General features: G+C 36.0%; 1 protein-coding gene across 2 annotated transcripts in view; it reads left to right on the forward strand.

The window, feature by feature from the left end:
* HMCN1 (hemicentin 1) overlaps positions 1–17,864 on the forward strand; it is a 482,021-nt gene that overhangs the window by 302,211 nt on the left and 161,946 nt on the right. The window lies entirely within an intron of this gene.

Here is a 17,864-nt window from a genome sequence, read left to right on the forward strand (position 1 = left end):
AAATAAATAAATAAATAAATAAATAAATAAATAAATAAATAAATAAATAATAAAAGGAAACAGTTAAGAGGGATAGTATGATATGCTGCAATCATCTCAGGCACCAGAGTCAGACCAATTGTGGTTTAAGTTCTATGCTAACCACCATCTATGTAACCTTGACCAAACTATTTAATTTCTTTGAGTATCTGACTTGCAGAGTGCTTTTGAGGTTTTGAGGTATTAGATGTAAAATATCTCCCACTTTTACTCTCTCAGGTCTTATCAAAAAGAAAGGTGTTTTTATTCTCTAGACTGGATTAAAATATTAAATGAAGATTGTATCTTGAAGAACAGAATGTAGGTCTCTAGAGCTGGGAAGAACCAAACTTCAGTGTTTGGGGCTCCCAAACTTGAGTGTTCATAAAAATCATATGTATTAAACATGTTAAAAATACAGCTTCCTGGGCCAGTTCCAGATCTCCTGAAACAGTTTCTCTGATGCAAATGGTCTGTATGTCATTACTCAGAGGAACATTGGCCCAGACTCTAAAACCTGGCTTAGAAACTTACTAATGGAGTCAAGAATGATTGAAAACCAGAGTTCGTGAAAGAAATTAAGGATCCCATCAAATACAAAGCAACAACAGAAACAAACAAACAAAAAAACAGAGTCGAGACCTGAGAAAACATAAGTCTATAAACCTATGATCTGAATATGGTAACAAAATATATGTTAGCAGGGATTGAATTAGGGTACACACCTACACGGAAAATCATCAGAGAGTGGGGCAACAAGCTGGAAGACATCTGAGTTAATGTAAGAAGAAAGAAACAGAAGGTTAGTCATTGTGAGGATTTATTAAATGCTACTAAATTGGCTGGGGAATATAAAACAATCTTCTTGATACAAATCACAAATAGAATAGAGGTAAAATACATTATAGTACCTGAAAATGTTTTACTAATATGACCTTGACTTGTCCAGATAACAGTTCATCAGTCTGAAAGGAGGATAAATGATGAAGTGAACTTCTAATCTAATTATGATCAACCTGAAAGGAAGTGATTGGCTACTGTACAGGAATCTAGACAGAAAGTACTCCTGACAAGCGATGTCACATTGGATGTAAATGGCTCCCAACTTGATTCTGTCTCCTTCAGTACTTCTATTAATAATTTCAGTGAGAATTGGAGATGTTAACAAAAAGTATAGGAATTTCTAAAGGATTAGTTGACCATAGATTTCAAAAAGACTTCAGAAGTTAAAATGACAGGTTAACCTGATGTGAACCACTAGGTAAGAATAGGGTTGGAGAAGAGTGACTTAAAGACACCACACATTGAAATACTGGAGATATCAATGGCTTTCTGCAATTATATAGATACAATCATTCAATTTCATAATAAAGCTAATTCGCCTTAGAAGTCAGTAATAGAAACTTACAGTATAAACAACAAGAAAGGAATTAGCCCTGTTATAGTCTCACTCTCTGAATGCCTCTGAAGTATTGTATCCAATCCTGGTGCTACATATTGAGAGGGACATTGAAAAATCTATAGAGAAGCAACTATCATTTAATTTAGTTTTTTTATTAATTTATTTGACCAATCTTATGGTTGCTTTCTGAGGGTTTAATCCCAGTCTTTATTGATGGGGTAACACATTTGGCAAATGAGCATTTACTATAATTGGCATCCAATGTATTCAATCCTAAGAAATTCAGCTTTCCAATTGTTTGATATTTTCCTTTCTTATAAAAAAAGATTGTAGATGCTTCCATTCTTCTCAAGCGTGGAAAAAAAGTGTTTTCAAAAGGCTAAGTAAGGGTGGATTGTCTCTCCTGGAAGACATAGAAGACTAAGTCATGATCCTGAGGAGAGGAACATTCTTGTGATCCCCTAGGTTTCTTAGGGGGAGTTCTGTCCATTATAGAAGGCAGAGACTCTCAGTAGGTGGTCCTTTTTGATCATCAAAGTTTCATAATTCTGAAAGTTCTAATTCTCTAGACCAAACTATGAAATTTTATCTAAACCTCGGATATTTGCCAAGTAAGACAGATGTTTCCACAAACAAATGATTACTTGGGGTCTAATGGCTCAAGCATTCATTACATCTGCTCTTAATTATATCCTAGGAAAGATTCACCAAGGTGAAGCACCCAGAAGTGGCATGTTGTGGTTAAAAGCATAGGCTTTGAATTTGTGTCCCTGTACTGCCAAGTTATAGCATGAGGACAATAGGCTTAGATGTTAACTTTTTAAATGTTTTTTCATCTGTAAAATGGGAAGGATAATGATAATATAATCAGAAGGTTTTTGTGAGGATTGAATGTAAGACTACGTATGCTTACAACTATAAGCTTAGCCTGATGCCTGGGTTCTAGTTATCATCTGTAAATGGTAGCTTGACAACTGTTTTAGCCAAATGCATACTTGGCTTTTGGCCCTCCTCACAGCACCAACATTTTAACAAATGTATCTGAAGTTCTGGTGCCTTTACTGTTGGCTAGGAACTATCTTGAGTCTGTATTAGTCGTCTGGTGAAAACATTAGTAGAGCACCCCTTAATTTAATTTTATTATTCTGAAGTATTTGCTTGGCTAACATCTGCTAACACCCACTTAAAAAAGGTTCCTCTATCATTTCTGTGTTTTGCTTAATAGCTCACTTGTGACCTAAAGCAGACTTGGGAATGTTGTGGGGAACTTTTTTTTTTTTTTTAAATGGATAACTTCAGTTCAGGACTCTAGTATTGGCTTAGTATAAATAAATTTATTACTCATTATATCATAGTTTTGGTTGTTGGGTGGGATTAACTCACTTTTAGATCAGTTATGTATTGAATTGAATTTAACCAGAATTTGAAAAAGTCAACTTACTCCTGTGAATAATTAAATTCATAGGTGAAGTCTAGCCCATGTTATGTTCAGAAGCAGGTATTGTGGTTTTGGAGTGGTAATGCTCATGTAGCTTTTGGAAGGAGAATAGAGAAAAAAAACCAACAAGTTGAATGGAATCCAACCTCTTTCTTGGAGTATGTAGACATTTATTGTTAACATAAGATATTGTTACCTTACTAATGTTTCTGTCTAAAACAGTGCTCATCTAAATTCAAAATTGCAAGATGATTCTTTTAAATGCTAGAAGGGAATTTTATATATATATATATATAATCTCACAACTTCTTTATCCACTCATCTGTTGTTGGACACTTAGATTGTTTCCATATCTTGGCTATTGTGAATAATGCTCTAGTGAACATGGGAGTAGATATGTCTCTTTGAGATACTATTTCATTTCCTTCAATTATATGCCCAGAAGTGGGAATGCTGGATCATATGGTAGTTCTATTTGTAATTTTTTGAAGAGCCTCCATACTGTTTTCCATAATGGCTATACCAATTTACATTCCCACCAACAGTGTACAAGGGATCCTTTTTCTCCACATCCTCACCAACACTCATTGTCTCTTGTGTTTTTTATAATAATCATTCTAACACATGTGAGGTGATATCTTATTGTGGGTTTGATTTGCATTTCTCTGATGATAAGTGATGTTAAGCACCTTTTCGTGAATCTCTTGGTCACTTCTTAGTCTTTTTTGGAAAAATGCCTATTCACGTCCTTTGTCCATTATTTAATTTATTTGTTTTTTTACTATTGAGTTTATAAGTTTCTTCTGTATTTCCGATATATGGTTTGCTAATTTTTCTTCCATTTAGTGCATTGCCGTTTTCATTTTGTCTATTTTTTTCTTTGCTATACAGAAGGTTTTTAGTTTGCTATAGTCCCACTTGTTTATTTTGCTTTTGTTGTTTGTGCCTTTGGTGACATAGCCCAAACTGCTAAACTATTAGATACCTTTCCCCCTATGTTTTCTTCTAGGAGTTTTGTGGTTTCAGGTCTTACATTTAAGGCTTTAATCCATTTCAAGTTAATTTTTGAGTACCACACTCTCTTGATTACACTGATTGATTCTCATATGTTAAACCAACCCTGCCTTCCTAGGATTAGACCCTCTTGGTCTTGGTGCTTAATTTGTTTTATATGTTGTTGGATTCACCTTATTAGAATTTTCTTGATTATTTTTGTGTCTGTCCTCATAAGGGATATTGGACTATAGTGTCCTTTTATTAAGGCTGTCTCTGTCTGGTTTTATTATCATGGTAAAACTAGCCTCTTAGAGTGCTGCTCTATTTTGAAAGAGGTTTGTGAAGGATTCACATTAATTTTTCTTTAATGTTTTATAGAATTCCCAGTAAAGCTATTTGAGCCTCGGATTTTCTTTGTGGGATGTTTTTTATTACTAATGTAATTTTAAAATTTTTATACATCTATTCAGACTTTCCATTTTTTCTTGAGTCAGTTTTAGTAATTTATGACTTTCTGGAAACTGTCTATTTCATCTAGATTATCTAATTTATTGGCACACACTTGTTTATAATATTCCCTCATAGCCCTTTTTAATTCTGTAAGGTTGATAGTAATGACTGCTCTTTCATTTCTAATTGTAGTAATTTGGTCTTCTCTCTTTTGTTTTGTCTTGGTCTGTTTATCTAAAATTTTGTCCATTTTGATCTTTTCAAAATATCAGGTTTTGGTCTTATTGATTTTCTCTTTCATTTTTCTATTGTCTGTTTAATTTATTTATGCTCTAATGTTTATTATTTCCTTCCTTCTGCTTGTCTTGGATTTACTTTACTCTTTTCTGGCTTCTTAAGGTGGAATGTTAGATTATTGATTCGAGATTTATTTTTAATATAGCTGTTTATAATTACACATTTTACTCTAATCATTGCTTTATGTGTATCCCGTAAGTTTTAGTATGTTGTCTTTTTATTTTAATTTATCTCAGAGTATTATCTAATATCTCATGTGATATCTTTGACCACTTAGTTACTTAAGAGTGTGTTACTTAATTTCCACATATTTGTGAATTTCCCAAATCTTCTCTTGTCATTGATTCATAATTTTATTCCACTGTGGTTAGAGAACACACTCTGTATGATTTTAATCCTTTTAAACATATTGAGACTTGTTTTATGCCTAACTTATAGTCTGTCCTTGAGAATGTTACATGTGCATTTGAGAAGAATCTGCATTCTGCTGTTTTTGGATGGAGTTTTATGTGTACGTGTGGTTTATACTGTTGTTCAAGTCTTCTTGTTGATTTTCTGTTTAGTTGTTCTACCCTTTATTGAAACTGGAATATTGATGTCTTCAAATATTATTGTTGAATTATCTATTTCTCTTTTTGATTCTGTCAGTTTTTATTCCATGTATCTTGAGACTCTGTTATTATGTAAATGTATGATTATAGTTGTTATATCTTTTATGTGTTGAGAGTATCATTTAAAATTGCCCTACTTTGTTGCTAGTAATTTTTGTTTTAAAGTCTATTTTGTTTGGTATTGGTGTAGCCTCTCTGGTTTTTGTTTGGTTACTATTTGTATGGTATATCTTTTTATAACCTTTCACTTTCAACCTATTCCTGTCTTTGACTCTGGAGTGTGTCTCTTGTAGACAACATATAATTGGGTCATGTTTTTATTTTTTATTTTTTAAATCTATTTGCTAGTCTGTGCCTTTGAGTAGTGTTTAATCCATTTACATTTAATGTAGTTACTGACATGATAGAGTTTATGGTCTACTGTGCTATGTTTTTTTAAAATTTTTTTTATATGTTGTTATGTCACTTTGGTTTTTATGTTTCTCCATTACTGACTTTTTATATTAAATAGCTATTTTCTTGTATACCATTTTATTTCTCTTGTTTCTTTTACTATATTTTTTTAGTTTATTTTTTGTGGTTGCCTTGAGGATCACAATTAGCATCTTAACAATATTATACTTTGGATTAATAATTTAATTTCAATAGTATAAAGAGCTTTGTTCCTTTACAACTCTCTTCCCTTTCCCCTTCTTTGTCCTATTATTGCCATACAAATTACACCTTTATTCATCATGATCCCATCAGTATAGACTTGTAATTACTGATTTATGCTGTTGTCTTTTTTTTTTAATTTTATTTAGCTATGTTAGTCACCATACAATACATCATTAGTTTTTGATGTAGTGATCCACGATCCATTGTTTTCGTATAACACCCAGTGCTCCATGCAGTATGTGCTCTCCTTAATACCCATCACTGGGCTAACCAATCCCCCCTCCCTCCTCCCCTCTAAAACCCTGTTTGTTTCTCAGGTCCACAGTCTCTCATGGTTCATCTCTCCCTCCAATTCCCCCTGCCCATTCTTCCCTTCCTTCTCCTAATGTCCTCCATGTTATTCCTTATGTTCCACAAATAAGTGAAACCATATGATAATTGACTTTCTCTGCTTGACTTATTTCACTTAGCATAATCTCCTCCAGTCCCAACCATGTTGATGTAAAAGTTGGGTATTCATCTTTTCTGATGGCTGATTAATAGTCCATTGTATATATGGACCACATCTTCTTTATCCATTCATCTGTTGAAGGGCATCTCGGCTCTTTCCACAGTTTGGCTATTGCGGACATTGCTGCTATGAACATTGGGGTGCATATGGCCCTTCTTTTCACTACATCTATGTCTTTGGGGTAAATACCCAGCAGTGCAATTGCTGGGTCATAGGGTAGCTCTATTTTTAAATTTTTGAGGAACCTCCACACTGTTTTCCAAAGTGACTGTACCAACTTGCATTCCCACCAGCAGTGTAAGAGGGTTCCCCTTTCTCCACAACCTCTCCAACATTTGTTGTTTCTTTCCCGTCCATTTTTGCCATTCTAACTGGTGTAAGGTGGTATCTCGGTGTGGTTTTGATTTGGATTTCCCTGATGGCTAATGATGATGAACATTTTTTCATGTGTCTGTTAGCCATTTGTATGTCTTCTTTAGAGAAGTGTCTTTTCATATCTTCTGCCCACTTTTTGACTTGATTATTTGTTTTTTGGGTGTTGAGTTAGAAGTTCTTTATAGATCTTGGATACCAGCCCTTTATCTGTAGTGTCATTTGCAAATACCTTCTCCCATTCTGTGGGTTGCCTCTTTGTTTTGTTGACTGTTTGCTTTGCTGTGCAGAAGCTTTTTATCTTGATGAAGTCCCAAAAGTTCATTTTTGCTTTTGTTTCACTAGCTTTTGGAGATGTATCTTGAAAGAAGTTGCTGTGGGTGATGTCAAAGAGGTTACTGCCTATGTTCTCCTCTAGGATTTTGATGGATTCCTGTCACACATTGAGGTCTTTCATCCACTTTGAATTTATCTTTGTGAATGCTGTTAGAGAATGGTCGAGTTTCATTCTTCTGCATGTGGCTGTCCAATTTTCCCAGCACCATTTATTGAAGAGACTGTCTTTTTTCCATTGCAGGTTTTTTCCTGCTTTGTCAAAGATTATTTGACCATAAAGTTGAGGGTCCATATCTGGGTTCTCTATTCTGTTCCATTGGTCTATATGTCTGTTTTTGTGCCAGTACCATGCTGTCTTGGTGATCACAGCTTTGTAATATAGCTTGAAATCGGGCAATGTGATGCCCCCAGCTTTGTTTCTCTTTTTCAACATCTCCTTGGTGATTCGGGGTCTTTTCTGATTCCATACAAATTTTAGGATTGTTTGTTCCAGCACTTTGAAAAATCATTGGAATTTTGATCGGGATGGCATTGAAGGTCTAGATTGCTCTGGGGAGCATAGACATTTTAACAATGTTTATTCTTCCGATCCATGAGCCTGGAATCTTTTTCCATCTTTTTGTGTCTTCTTCAATTTCTTTCATGAGTGTTTTGTAGTTCCTAGAGTATAGATCCTTTACCTCTTTGGTTAGGTTTATTCCGAGGTATCTTATGGTTTTTGGTGCTACTGTAAATGGAATTGTTTCTTTAATTTCTCTTTCTACAGTTGCGTTGTTAGTGTATAAGAAAGCAACTGATTTCTGTGCGTTGATTTTGTATCCTGCCACATTACTGAATTGCTGGATGAGTTCTAGTAATTTGGGGGTGGAGTCTTTTGGGTTTTCCACATAAAGTATCATGTCGTCTGCGAAAAGAGAGAGCTTGAGTTCTTCTTTGCCAATTTGAATACCTTTTATTTCTTTTTGTTGTCTGATTGCTGTTGCTAGGACTTCTAGTACAATGTTGAACCACAGTGGTGAGAGTGAGCACCCTTGACGTGTTCCTGATCTTAAAGGAAAGGCTCTCAGCTTTTCCCCATTGAGAATGATATTCGCTGTGGGTTTTTCATAGATGGATTTTATGAGCTTGAGGAATGTTCCCTCTATCCTATACTCTGGAGAGTTTTAATCAGGAAAGGATGTTGTATTTTGTCAAATGCTTTTTCTGCATCAATTGAGAGGACCATGTGGTTCTTCTCCCTCCTCTTATTAATGTGTTCTATCACATTGATTGACTTGCGAATGTTGAACCACCCTTGCATCCCGGGGATAAATCCCACTTGGTTGTGGTGGATGATCCTTTTAATGTATTGTTGGATCCTATTAGCTAGGATTTTGTTGAGAATTTTGGAATCCATATTCATCAGGGATATCGGTCTGAAATTCTCCTTTTTGATGGGTTCTTTGCCTGGTTTGGGGATTAAGGTAATGCTGGCCTCATAGAATGAGTTTGGAAGTTTTCCTTCTGTTTCTATTTTTTGAAACAGCTTCAGTAGAATAGGTATCATTTCTTCTTTGAATGTTTGGTAGAATTCCCCAGGGAATCCATCAGGCCGTGGACTCTTGTTTTTTGGGAGGTTTTTGATCACTGCTTCAATCTCGTTATGGTTATTGGCCTATTCAGGTTGTCAATTTCTTCCTGTTTCAGTCTTGGCAGCTTATAGGTTTCCAGGAAGGCCTCCATTTCATCCAGATTGCTCAGTTTATTGGCAAATAGTTGTTGATAATAATTTCTAATAATTGTTTCTATTTCCTTGGTGTTAGTCGTGACCTCTCCCCTTTCATTCATAATTTTATTAATTTGGGTCCTTTTTCTTTTCTTTTGAATAAGTCTGGCCAGTGGTTTATCGATCTTATTAATTCTTTCAAAGAACCAACTTCTAGTTTCATTGATCTGATCTACTGTGTTGCTGGTTTCTAATTCATTGATCTCTGCTCTAATTTTAATTATTTCTCTTCTAATGCGTGGCATAGGCGTCATTTGTTGCTTTTTCTCTAGTTCTTTAAGGTGTAGAGTTAGTTGGTGAATTCGGGATTTTTCTATTTTTTTGAGTGAGGCTTGGATGGCTATGTATTTCCCCCTTAGGACCGCCTTTGCAGTATCCCATAGGTTTTGGACCGATGTGTTTTTTTTTCTCATTGATTTCCATGAATTGTTTAAGTTCTTCTTTGATTTCCTGGTTGACGCAAACATTCTTGAGCAGAGTGGTCTTTAGCTTCCCAGTGTTTGAATTTCTGCCAAATTTTTTCTTGTGATTGAGTTCCAGTTTTAGAGCATTGTGGTCTGAGAATATGCAGGGAATAATCTCAGTCTTTTGGTATCGGTTGAGACCTGATTTGTGACCCAGTATATGGTCTATTCTGGAGAAAGTTCCATGTGCACTCAAGAAGAATGAGTATTCTGTTGTTTTAGGGTGGAATGTTCTGTAAATATCTATGAGGTCCATCTGGTCCAATGTATCATTCAAAGCTCTTGTTTCCTTGTTGATTTTCTGCTTAGATGATCTGTCCATTGTTGAGAGTGGAGTATTGAGGTCTCCTACAATTAGCGTATTGTTATCAATATGACTCTTTATTTTGGTTAACAGTTGGCTTATGTAGATGGCTGCTCCCATGTTGGGGGTGTAGATATTTACAATTGTTAGATATTCTTGTTGGATAGACCCTTTAAGAATGACATAGTGTCCTTCTGTGTCTCTTATTACAGACTTTAGTTTAAAATCTAATTTGTCTGATATAAGAATTGCTACCCCAGCTTTCTTTTGAGGTCTGCTGGCATGGAAGATAGATCTCCATCCCTTCACTTTCAGTCTGGATGGATCTTTAGGTTCAAAATGAGTCTCTTGTAGACAGCATATGGATGGGTCCTGTCTTTTTATCCAGTCTGCAACCCTGTGCCATTTTATGGGAGCGTTTAAGCCATTCACATTGCGAGTGATTATTGAAAGATATGAATTAATTGTCATCATGTTGCCTGTGAAGACGTTGTTTTTATAGATTGTCCCTGTAAATTTCTGTTGTAGATCACTCTTGGGGACTTTCTCCTTTTATAGAACCCCCCTTAATATTTCTTGCAGGGCCAGCTTAGTGGTCACATATTCTTTCAGTTTCTGCTGGTCGTGGAAGCTCTGCATCTCTCCATCCATTCTAAATGAAAGCCTTGCTGGATAAAGTATTCTTGGCTGCATGTTCTTCTCATTTAGTACCCTGAATATGTCTTGCCAGGCCTTTCTGGCTTGCCAGGTCTCTGTGGATAGGTCTGACGTTATTCTGATGTTCCTCCCTCTGTACATAAGGAATCTCTTCCCCCTAACTGCCCTTAAGATGGTTTCCTTGGTTCTAAGATTTGCAAGTTTTACTATTACATGCCGGGGTGTTGGCCTGTTTTCCTTGATCTTAGGAGGGGTCCTCTCTGCCTCTAGGACTGGAATGTTTGTTTCATTCCCCAGATTAGGGAAGTTCTCAGCTATGATTTGCTCAAATACATCTTCTAGTCCTCTCTCTCTCTCCACTCCCTCCGGGATTCCAATTATTCTGATATTGGAACACTTCATGGTGTCACTTATTTCTCTGATTCTATTTTTATGGATTCTGAGTTGTTTTTCCCTGGCCTCGTCTTTTCCCTTTTTATCTATTATATTATCTTCCAGGTCACTTATTCTCTCTTCTGTCTCAGTTACCCTAGCTGTTAGATTATCTAGATTGGATTGGATCTCATTGATAGCATTTTTAAGTTCTGCCAATTCACCTTTTATTTCTGCCCTTAGAGACTCTATGTTGCCATTAATTGATTTCTCCATTCTAGCCATTGTCTTCACAATTGCTAGCCTGAATTCTGCGGTTCGAGTGCACACGACCCCACCGGTCTGGTTTTCCACCCTGCAGGCTGCCCTAAAGTCCTTTCCTGACACTACCCGTCTGCGAGTCTGTGCCCCGTCCACAGTGTGCGAGGCTGTCGCTCACCAGCGGTGTAGGATCCCCACGGCCAGGCACCCTCCCGCTGCCGTTTATCCTCCGATATCTGCCCGCAGAATCACGGCTCTCCGCTTCGTACCTCAAAACCAACCGCCTGCGATATTCTGTTTGTAGAGATCCAGATCTTCTTACATCTCAGGCTGGTTTCATGGGTGCTCAGAGTTGTCTGGTAGATATCCAGCTCAATTCCGGGACCAGTTGAAATAGGGTCCCCTACTCCTCCGCCATCTTTACCCCCTCTGATAGTCCACTTTGAGCCTATGCTGTTGTCTTTTAAATCAGAGAGGAGAAAAAAAGTTATGCTTGAAATATAGTTTTACTGTCTCTACTATTAGTTACTTCTACTAGTGCTCTTTATTCCTTCATGTGTATTAGAGTTACTATTTCTTTGCAGCCTGAAGGACCTTTAGTATTATGTGTAAGGCCGGAGACTAGTGATGAATTTTCTGGGTTTTTTAAATTTTATTTTCCATGAATGTTTTAATTTCTCCTTCTAAAGGATAGTTTTGCTAGAGATAGAATCCTTTGTTGATAGTCTTTTTCTTTCAGCACTCTTAATAAGTCTCCCAATGCCTTGTGGCCTCCATGGTTTTTGATGAAAAATCAACTATTAGACTTATTGAGGATTCCTGTACATGATAAGTCACTTCTTTTCCTTGCTGCTTTTAAGATTCTGTCTTTTTCATGATATATCTACATGTGGGTTTCTTTGAGTTTACCCAAGTTGGAGTTTGTTAAACTTCTTAAATGTGTGCATTAATGTTTTCCCTCATCTTTGGGAAGTTTTCAACCATATATCTTCAAGTATTCTCTCTACACTTTTCTCTCTCTCCTCTCCTTTGGAACTTTCATTATGCCTAGTGCTTGATGGTGTCCCACAAGCCTCAGAGTCTCTGTTCTGTTAATTTTTCTTTGTTCTTTTTCTTTCTGCTCCTAAACTTGGATTATTTCAAGTAACCGATCTTTAAATTACTGATTCTTTCTTCTTCCAACTCACATATGGCACTTTTAAATTTCAGACTTTCTATTTGGTTCTTTCTACAATTTCCAGTTCTTGATCAATATCTCTATTTAGTGAAACATCATTCTCCTGCTTTCTTTTAGATATTTAGACATGGTTTCTTTTAACTCTTGGAATGTAATAAAATAGCTGATTTATTTTATTTTATTTTTTAAAATTTTTTAAAAAGATTTTTATTTATTTATTTGACACAGAGAGAGAGAGAGCACAAATAGGCAGAGCAGTAGGCAGAGGGAGAGGGAGAAGCAGGCTCTCCGCTGAGCAGGGAGCCTGATGTGGCACTCGATCCCAGGATCCTAGGATCATGCCCCGAGCCAAAGGCAGACGCTTAACCGCCAGCCACCCAGGCGCCCCGATTATTTTATTTTATTTTGTTTTTAGAGACAGAGGGGGAGAGAGAGAGAGAATATCTTAAGCAGGCTCCACACGCAGCAGGGAGCCTGACAGGAGGCTCAATCTTACGACCCTGAGGTCATGACCTGAGCTGAAATCAAGAGTTGGACACTTGACTGACTGAGACACCCAAGTGTCCCTTAAAATAGCTGATTTAAAGTCTTTGTCTAATAAGTTCAATATCTGGGTTTCCTCGTGGACATTTTCTCTTGACTGCTTCTTTTCCTGTGCATGGACCATGCTTTACTATTTCTTTGCATGTTTCATAACTCTTGTTGAAAAGTAGATATTTTAAATAATATAATATGGCATGAAATGATGCTCAATATCAAGAATCAGCAGACGATTGCAAATCAAAACTACAAGGAGATATCACCTCACACATGTCAGAATGGCTAAAATGAAAAACACAAGAAACAACAAATATTGGCAAAGATGTGGGGGAAAAGGAACACTCATGCACTGTTGGTGGGAATGCAAACTGGTGCAACCACTGTGGAAAACAGTATAGAGGTTCCTCAAAAAAATAAAAATAGAATTACCTTATGATACAGTAATTTCACTATTGGGTATTTACCCAAAGAACACAAAAACACTAATTCAAAAAGATATATGCACCCCTATATTTATTACAGCATTACTTACAATAGCCAAATTATGGAAGCAACCCAAGTGTCCATCAATAGATGAGTGGATAAAGATGTGATATTGTGAGATAATAGATGATAGATATAGATAGATAGGTAGACAGATATAATGGAATATTACTTAGCCATAAAAAAGAATGAAATCTTTCCATCTGCAACAACATGGCTGCATCTTCAGAGTATAATGCTAAGTGAAATAAGTCAGTCAGAGAAAGACAAATATCATATGATTTCACTCACATGTGGAATTTAAGAAACAAAACAAAAGAACAAAGAAAAAGAGACAAGCCAAAAAAACAGACTCTTAGCTATGGAGAACAAACTGATGGTTACCACCAGAAGGGAGGTGGCTGAGGGGATGGATGAAATAGGTGAAGGAGATTAAGAGTACATTACCATAATGACCACTGAGTGAGGTACATAATTGTTGAATCACTGTATTTTACACCTGAAACTGATATAACACTGTAACTATACTAGAATTAAAAAATAAAAATTCAAAAATAATAATATAATGTGGCCATTCTGGAAACCATATTTTCTTCTTTCCATTGTTATTGTTGTGGTAGTAGTCACTACTATTGATGGGGTTTTTGGGTTTTGTCTTCTGTTTATTTATTTAATGAGTAGGTAGAATACTGTTACTCCCCAAAATGTTCACATCCTATTTCTAGAATCTGTGACTATATTAGATTACATGTCAAAGAGGAATTAAGAATACAGACGGGATTAAGGTTGTTAATCAACTGACCTTAAAACAGGGAGATTACCCAGGATTATCCAGGTAGACCCAGTGTAATCATAAGGACATTAAAAGTGGAAGAAGGAGGCAGGACTTCAGAGTGATAGGATGTGAGAAGGTCTTATGAGTCCTCCACACATCTCCATTGCTGGTTTTGAAGATGGAGGAAGGGAGGCCACAAGCTAAGAAATATAAGTGACCTCTGTAAATTGGAAAACGCAAGGAAATAGATTCTCCTCTGCAGCCTACAGAAAGGAACTGAGCCCTTCTGAGACATTTATGAGACATTTATTTTAACCCAGTGAGACTGTGTTGGACTTCTTTCCCATAGAACTGTAAGATAATAAATTTGTATTGTTTAAACTGTCAAGTTTGAGGCAATTTGTTGTGAAAGCAAGAGGAAACTAATATGGTGAGGTTTCTGAACAATTTCTGTGAAGTCTGTCTTTACAGATTTTTTAACATGCCCCTGGGGAAAAGGCTGTTTGCACTAAGCAAACTCTGAATCCGATTAAATAAAGACAAGTCCTTTGAGTGTGGATTTCCAGGGAAGGGCCAGACAGGTCAAATAGTGACAGTTTTCTAGGAATGATGCTCTTAGGTAGCTCCAAACCCATTCTGCTTCTTTCAATGTCTGCTAGGCTGCTTTTTTCACTGTGGTTGCTAGGCTATCTGTTTTCAAAGTTACTGCTGATCCGTGGAGAGAGTGGTGGGAATAGAGGGAGATAAAATGCCATAAAACTCACTGTTCTTAGTGAGATTTAGCTGTTTTTCTTGAATAAGCACTTCTTGGATTGTTGCAAGTCTTTGGTTAATTTCCAGAGTTCTGAAAAAGTTGATTTTGACAAATTTTCCAGTGTTCTTGTTTCTTTTATGGAGGAATGGATTTTTGGAGTTCTTACTCTGCCATTCTTGCTGACGTCTAATCTTTTTTTCTTTAAGTTCTCTAGAGGAATGAAAAATAGCGAACCCACTCCATAGCTCCTGCATTTCTTATTCTTACCATAATGTTTTATTGCAGCAGTTACATAGTCTGTCAAAGCCTTCAGTGATCACTTCAGTCCAGAAGGCTTCAAGTGAGTATTTAAATAACTGTTTAGAAGGAATGTGCCATGGACTAATTATTTTTCCTTTTCAGTTTGAAAAGTCAGATAGCCATATTTAAAGGTCTTTTGTGTTTAAATGCCATATCATTCATCTGAATTCAGTGCACAAAACAGAAACATTCTAGTCTTTTCAAGCAGGAAGGGTTAACACACTGAATTAAATGGACACAGATATGAAGGAGGATTAGGTTCTAGGCTTTGTCTTCAGGAACAACCTCCAGACATACAGAGAGCTGACCCACAAAGACATTTACCCTGAGGACAGATTTTATTTTAAACTTATTGAAAACCAGCTTTGAGTTTCATTGCCTTTTGTTGTTGTTTATGCTTGTTTGTTTTCTTTGGTATTGTCTTCTGCTTTTATTTTTATTATTTCTTTATTCCTGACTTCTTTTGGTTTATTAATGATCTTTTTCTGGATGCTGAGTTGAATGCCTAGAACACTTACTCTCATTGTTTCTAGTTTTTAATATGTTAATTAGGGCTCTAGGATTTCCTTTGAGTACTATACTCTACAGCTAGGAGACATACTATATGTTTTAATTTTAATCAATCTCATTCTATTTTATTTTTTTCTTTATACTTTTGTCTTGATTTCCTCTTTAATGTTTTCCCCTTGTAAAGAGCTTTATATTTTTGTTTTTGATTTCTACTCATTTTTATTATAGTTTTATTAAATTGTGGCTGTAAATGATTTTGTGGCCTAATATATAGTCAGTTTTGAACATATTCTATTGGCATTTGAAAAAAATGTATATTCCTTGTTAACTATAAATGTACATACACACACATATACACTCACAGTCTGGATGGGTAATTTTATCTTTCAAATTCTTTAAAACCTAATTTTTGTTTCACTATAATCAGTTCCTGAGAAAGGTGCACTAAAATATACTACTTTTATATTTATTATATATTTTATATATACATATATATAATAAATATATAATATTATATATATAATTTTTCAAAATTTTCCTGCTCTTTAACAATTTTGCTTTGTTATTCAATGCATAAAGCATTGCCATTATAATGGATTCTTCATGAATCGTGACATCTTAGGCAATAGAAAGCACGTTGCTTTGGCATGTTTAATGATTTTTGCTTAGTATACCAATTTGTCAGAAATTGATGTCACCCTGTTGTCCTGGCATATCTTTGCCCAGCTCTTTATTGTCAGTATTTTTGTGAGTTTTTTATTTATGCTCTTTATCCACTTAGACTTTTTTTTTTTTTTAAGATTTTATTTATTTATTTGAGAGAGAGAGAACGAGAGACAGAGAGCAGGAGAGGGAGGAGGGTCAGAGGGAGGAGAAGCAGACTCCCCGCCGAACAGGGAGCCTGATGCGGGACTCGATCCCAGGACTCCGGGATCATGACCTGAGCCGAAGGCAGACGCTTAACCATCTGAGCCACCCAGGCGCCCCTCCACTTAGACTTTTTTATTAAAGAAAATAGTGTTGGGGGCACCTGAGTGGCTCAGTTTGTTAAGCGTCTGCTTTTAGCTCAGGTCCTGATCCCAGAGTCCTGGGATCGAGCCTTACATCGGGCTCCCTGCTCAGCGGGGAGCCTGCTTCTCCCTCTCCCTCTATCTCCCAGCTTGCGCTCTCACTCTCACTCCCCCTCTATCTCAAAATAAATAGATAAAATCTTAAAAAAATAGTGTTGGGGTGCCTGGGTGGCTCAGTCAGTTAAGTGTCTGACTCTTGATTTCGGTTCAGGTCATGGTCTCTGGGTCAAGGAATAGAGCCTGCATTGGGGTCTTTGCTTAGCAGGGAGTTTGCTCAGGATTCTCTCTCTCCCTCTGCCCCTTCCCCCCAAATAAATAAATCTTTAAAAATAAAAAATAAAAAAATAAAATAGTGTTAACACACAGATGTGTTAGCTCTTTGTCTTTTAAGTAAAAAACTAAGCTCATTCACATTTATGCTCTTGATTTACATAATTGATTTTATTTCTTATTTAGTTCTCCTTTCTCCTTTCCTCTTCTGTTTTTACTAGATTAATGAATAGATTGATTGCTTGATTGTATATGGGTTGGGGTTGAAGGGCTCCACTGCATTAAATGAGTCAAATTTAAAATGTAGTTTTTCTATAAACTTCAAATACTAACTTATATCTACAGCATCTTCTCACAGTATGATAAGGCCTCTAGTTTACTTGTGAGTTTTTCATCCTGGCATTCTTCCTATACTCCTGGAGATAGTGTTAGAAGCATAGCGCATTGCTATTCTATGTTTGTTACTCCTTTTATTCCTGTATGCCTCTCAGACTTTCCAAATTCCTACTTTATTGTATGCACATTAAATAATAGAGTAGCATTATCTGTGATATTTAAAATTAAAAATGTAGTTTTCTATTTTATTTTACTAACAATTTAATTATAACTTTTATATCAAAAGAAAAAAACTGCTAGTAAACAAAAAAAAGATTCTAATTTTTCTGAAATGGTTTAAGATAGTACTATCTGAAGATAAAGTCAGATATTATGAGAAATATTGATTTCCCTTTTACTGGAAGAGTTCAAATGGGATAGCTTACTTCTTGTTAAAGGCAATTCATCATCAGACCAATCAGATTAATTGGAATAAAAAAATAGTCCTTTAACTTTCTTTACTATCCTGCTAATCTATAATTCTGAGGATTTTCCTACTGGGGACAAAAGAACTAATGATCCTGAAAACTTATTAAGATCGTTTTAAAGATAAATTTATATGTATTTATTCTATTTTTTAAGAGATTTTATTTATTTATTTGTGTGTGAGAGAGAGAGAGAATAAGCCGTGGGGTATGGGCAGAAGGAGAGAGAGAGAGAAGTAGATTCCCCGCTGAGCAGGAAACCCGATGCAGGGCT

This window comes from Mirounga leonina, unplaced genomic scaffold (assembly GCF_011800145.1).
Source record: "Mirounga leonina isolate KUSES-001 unplaced genomic scaffold, KU_Mleo_1.0 Mir_154, whole genome shotgun sequence".
Lineage (NCBI taxonomy): Eukaryota > Metazoa > Chordata > Mammalia > Carnivora > Phocidae > Mirounga > Mirounga leonina.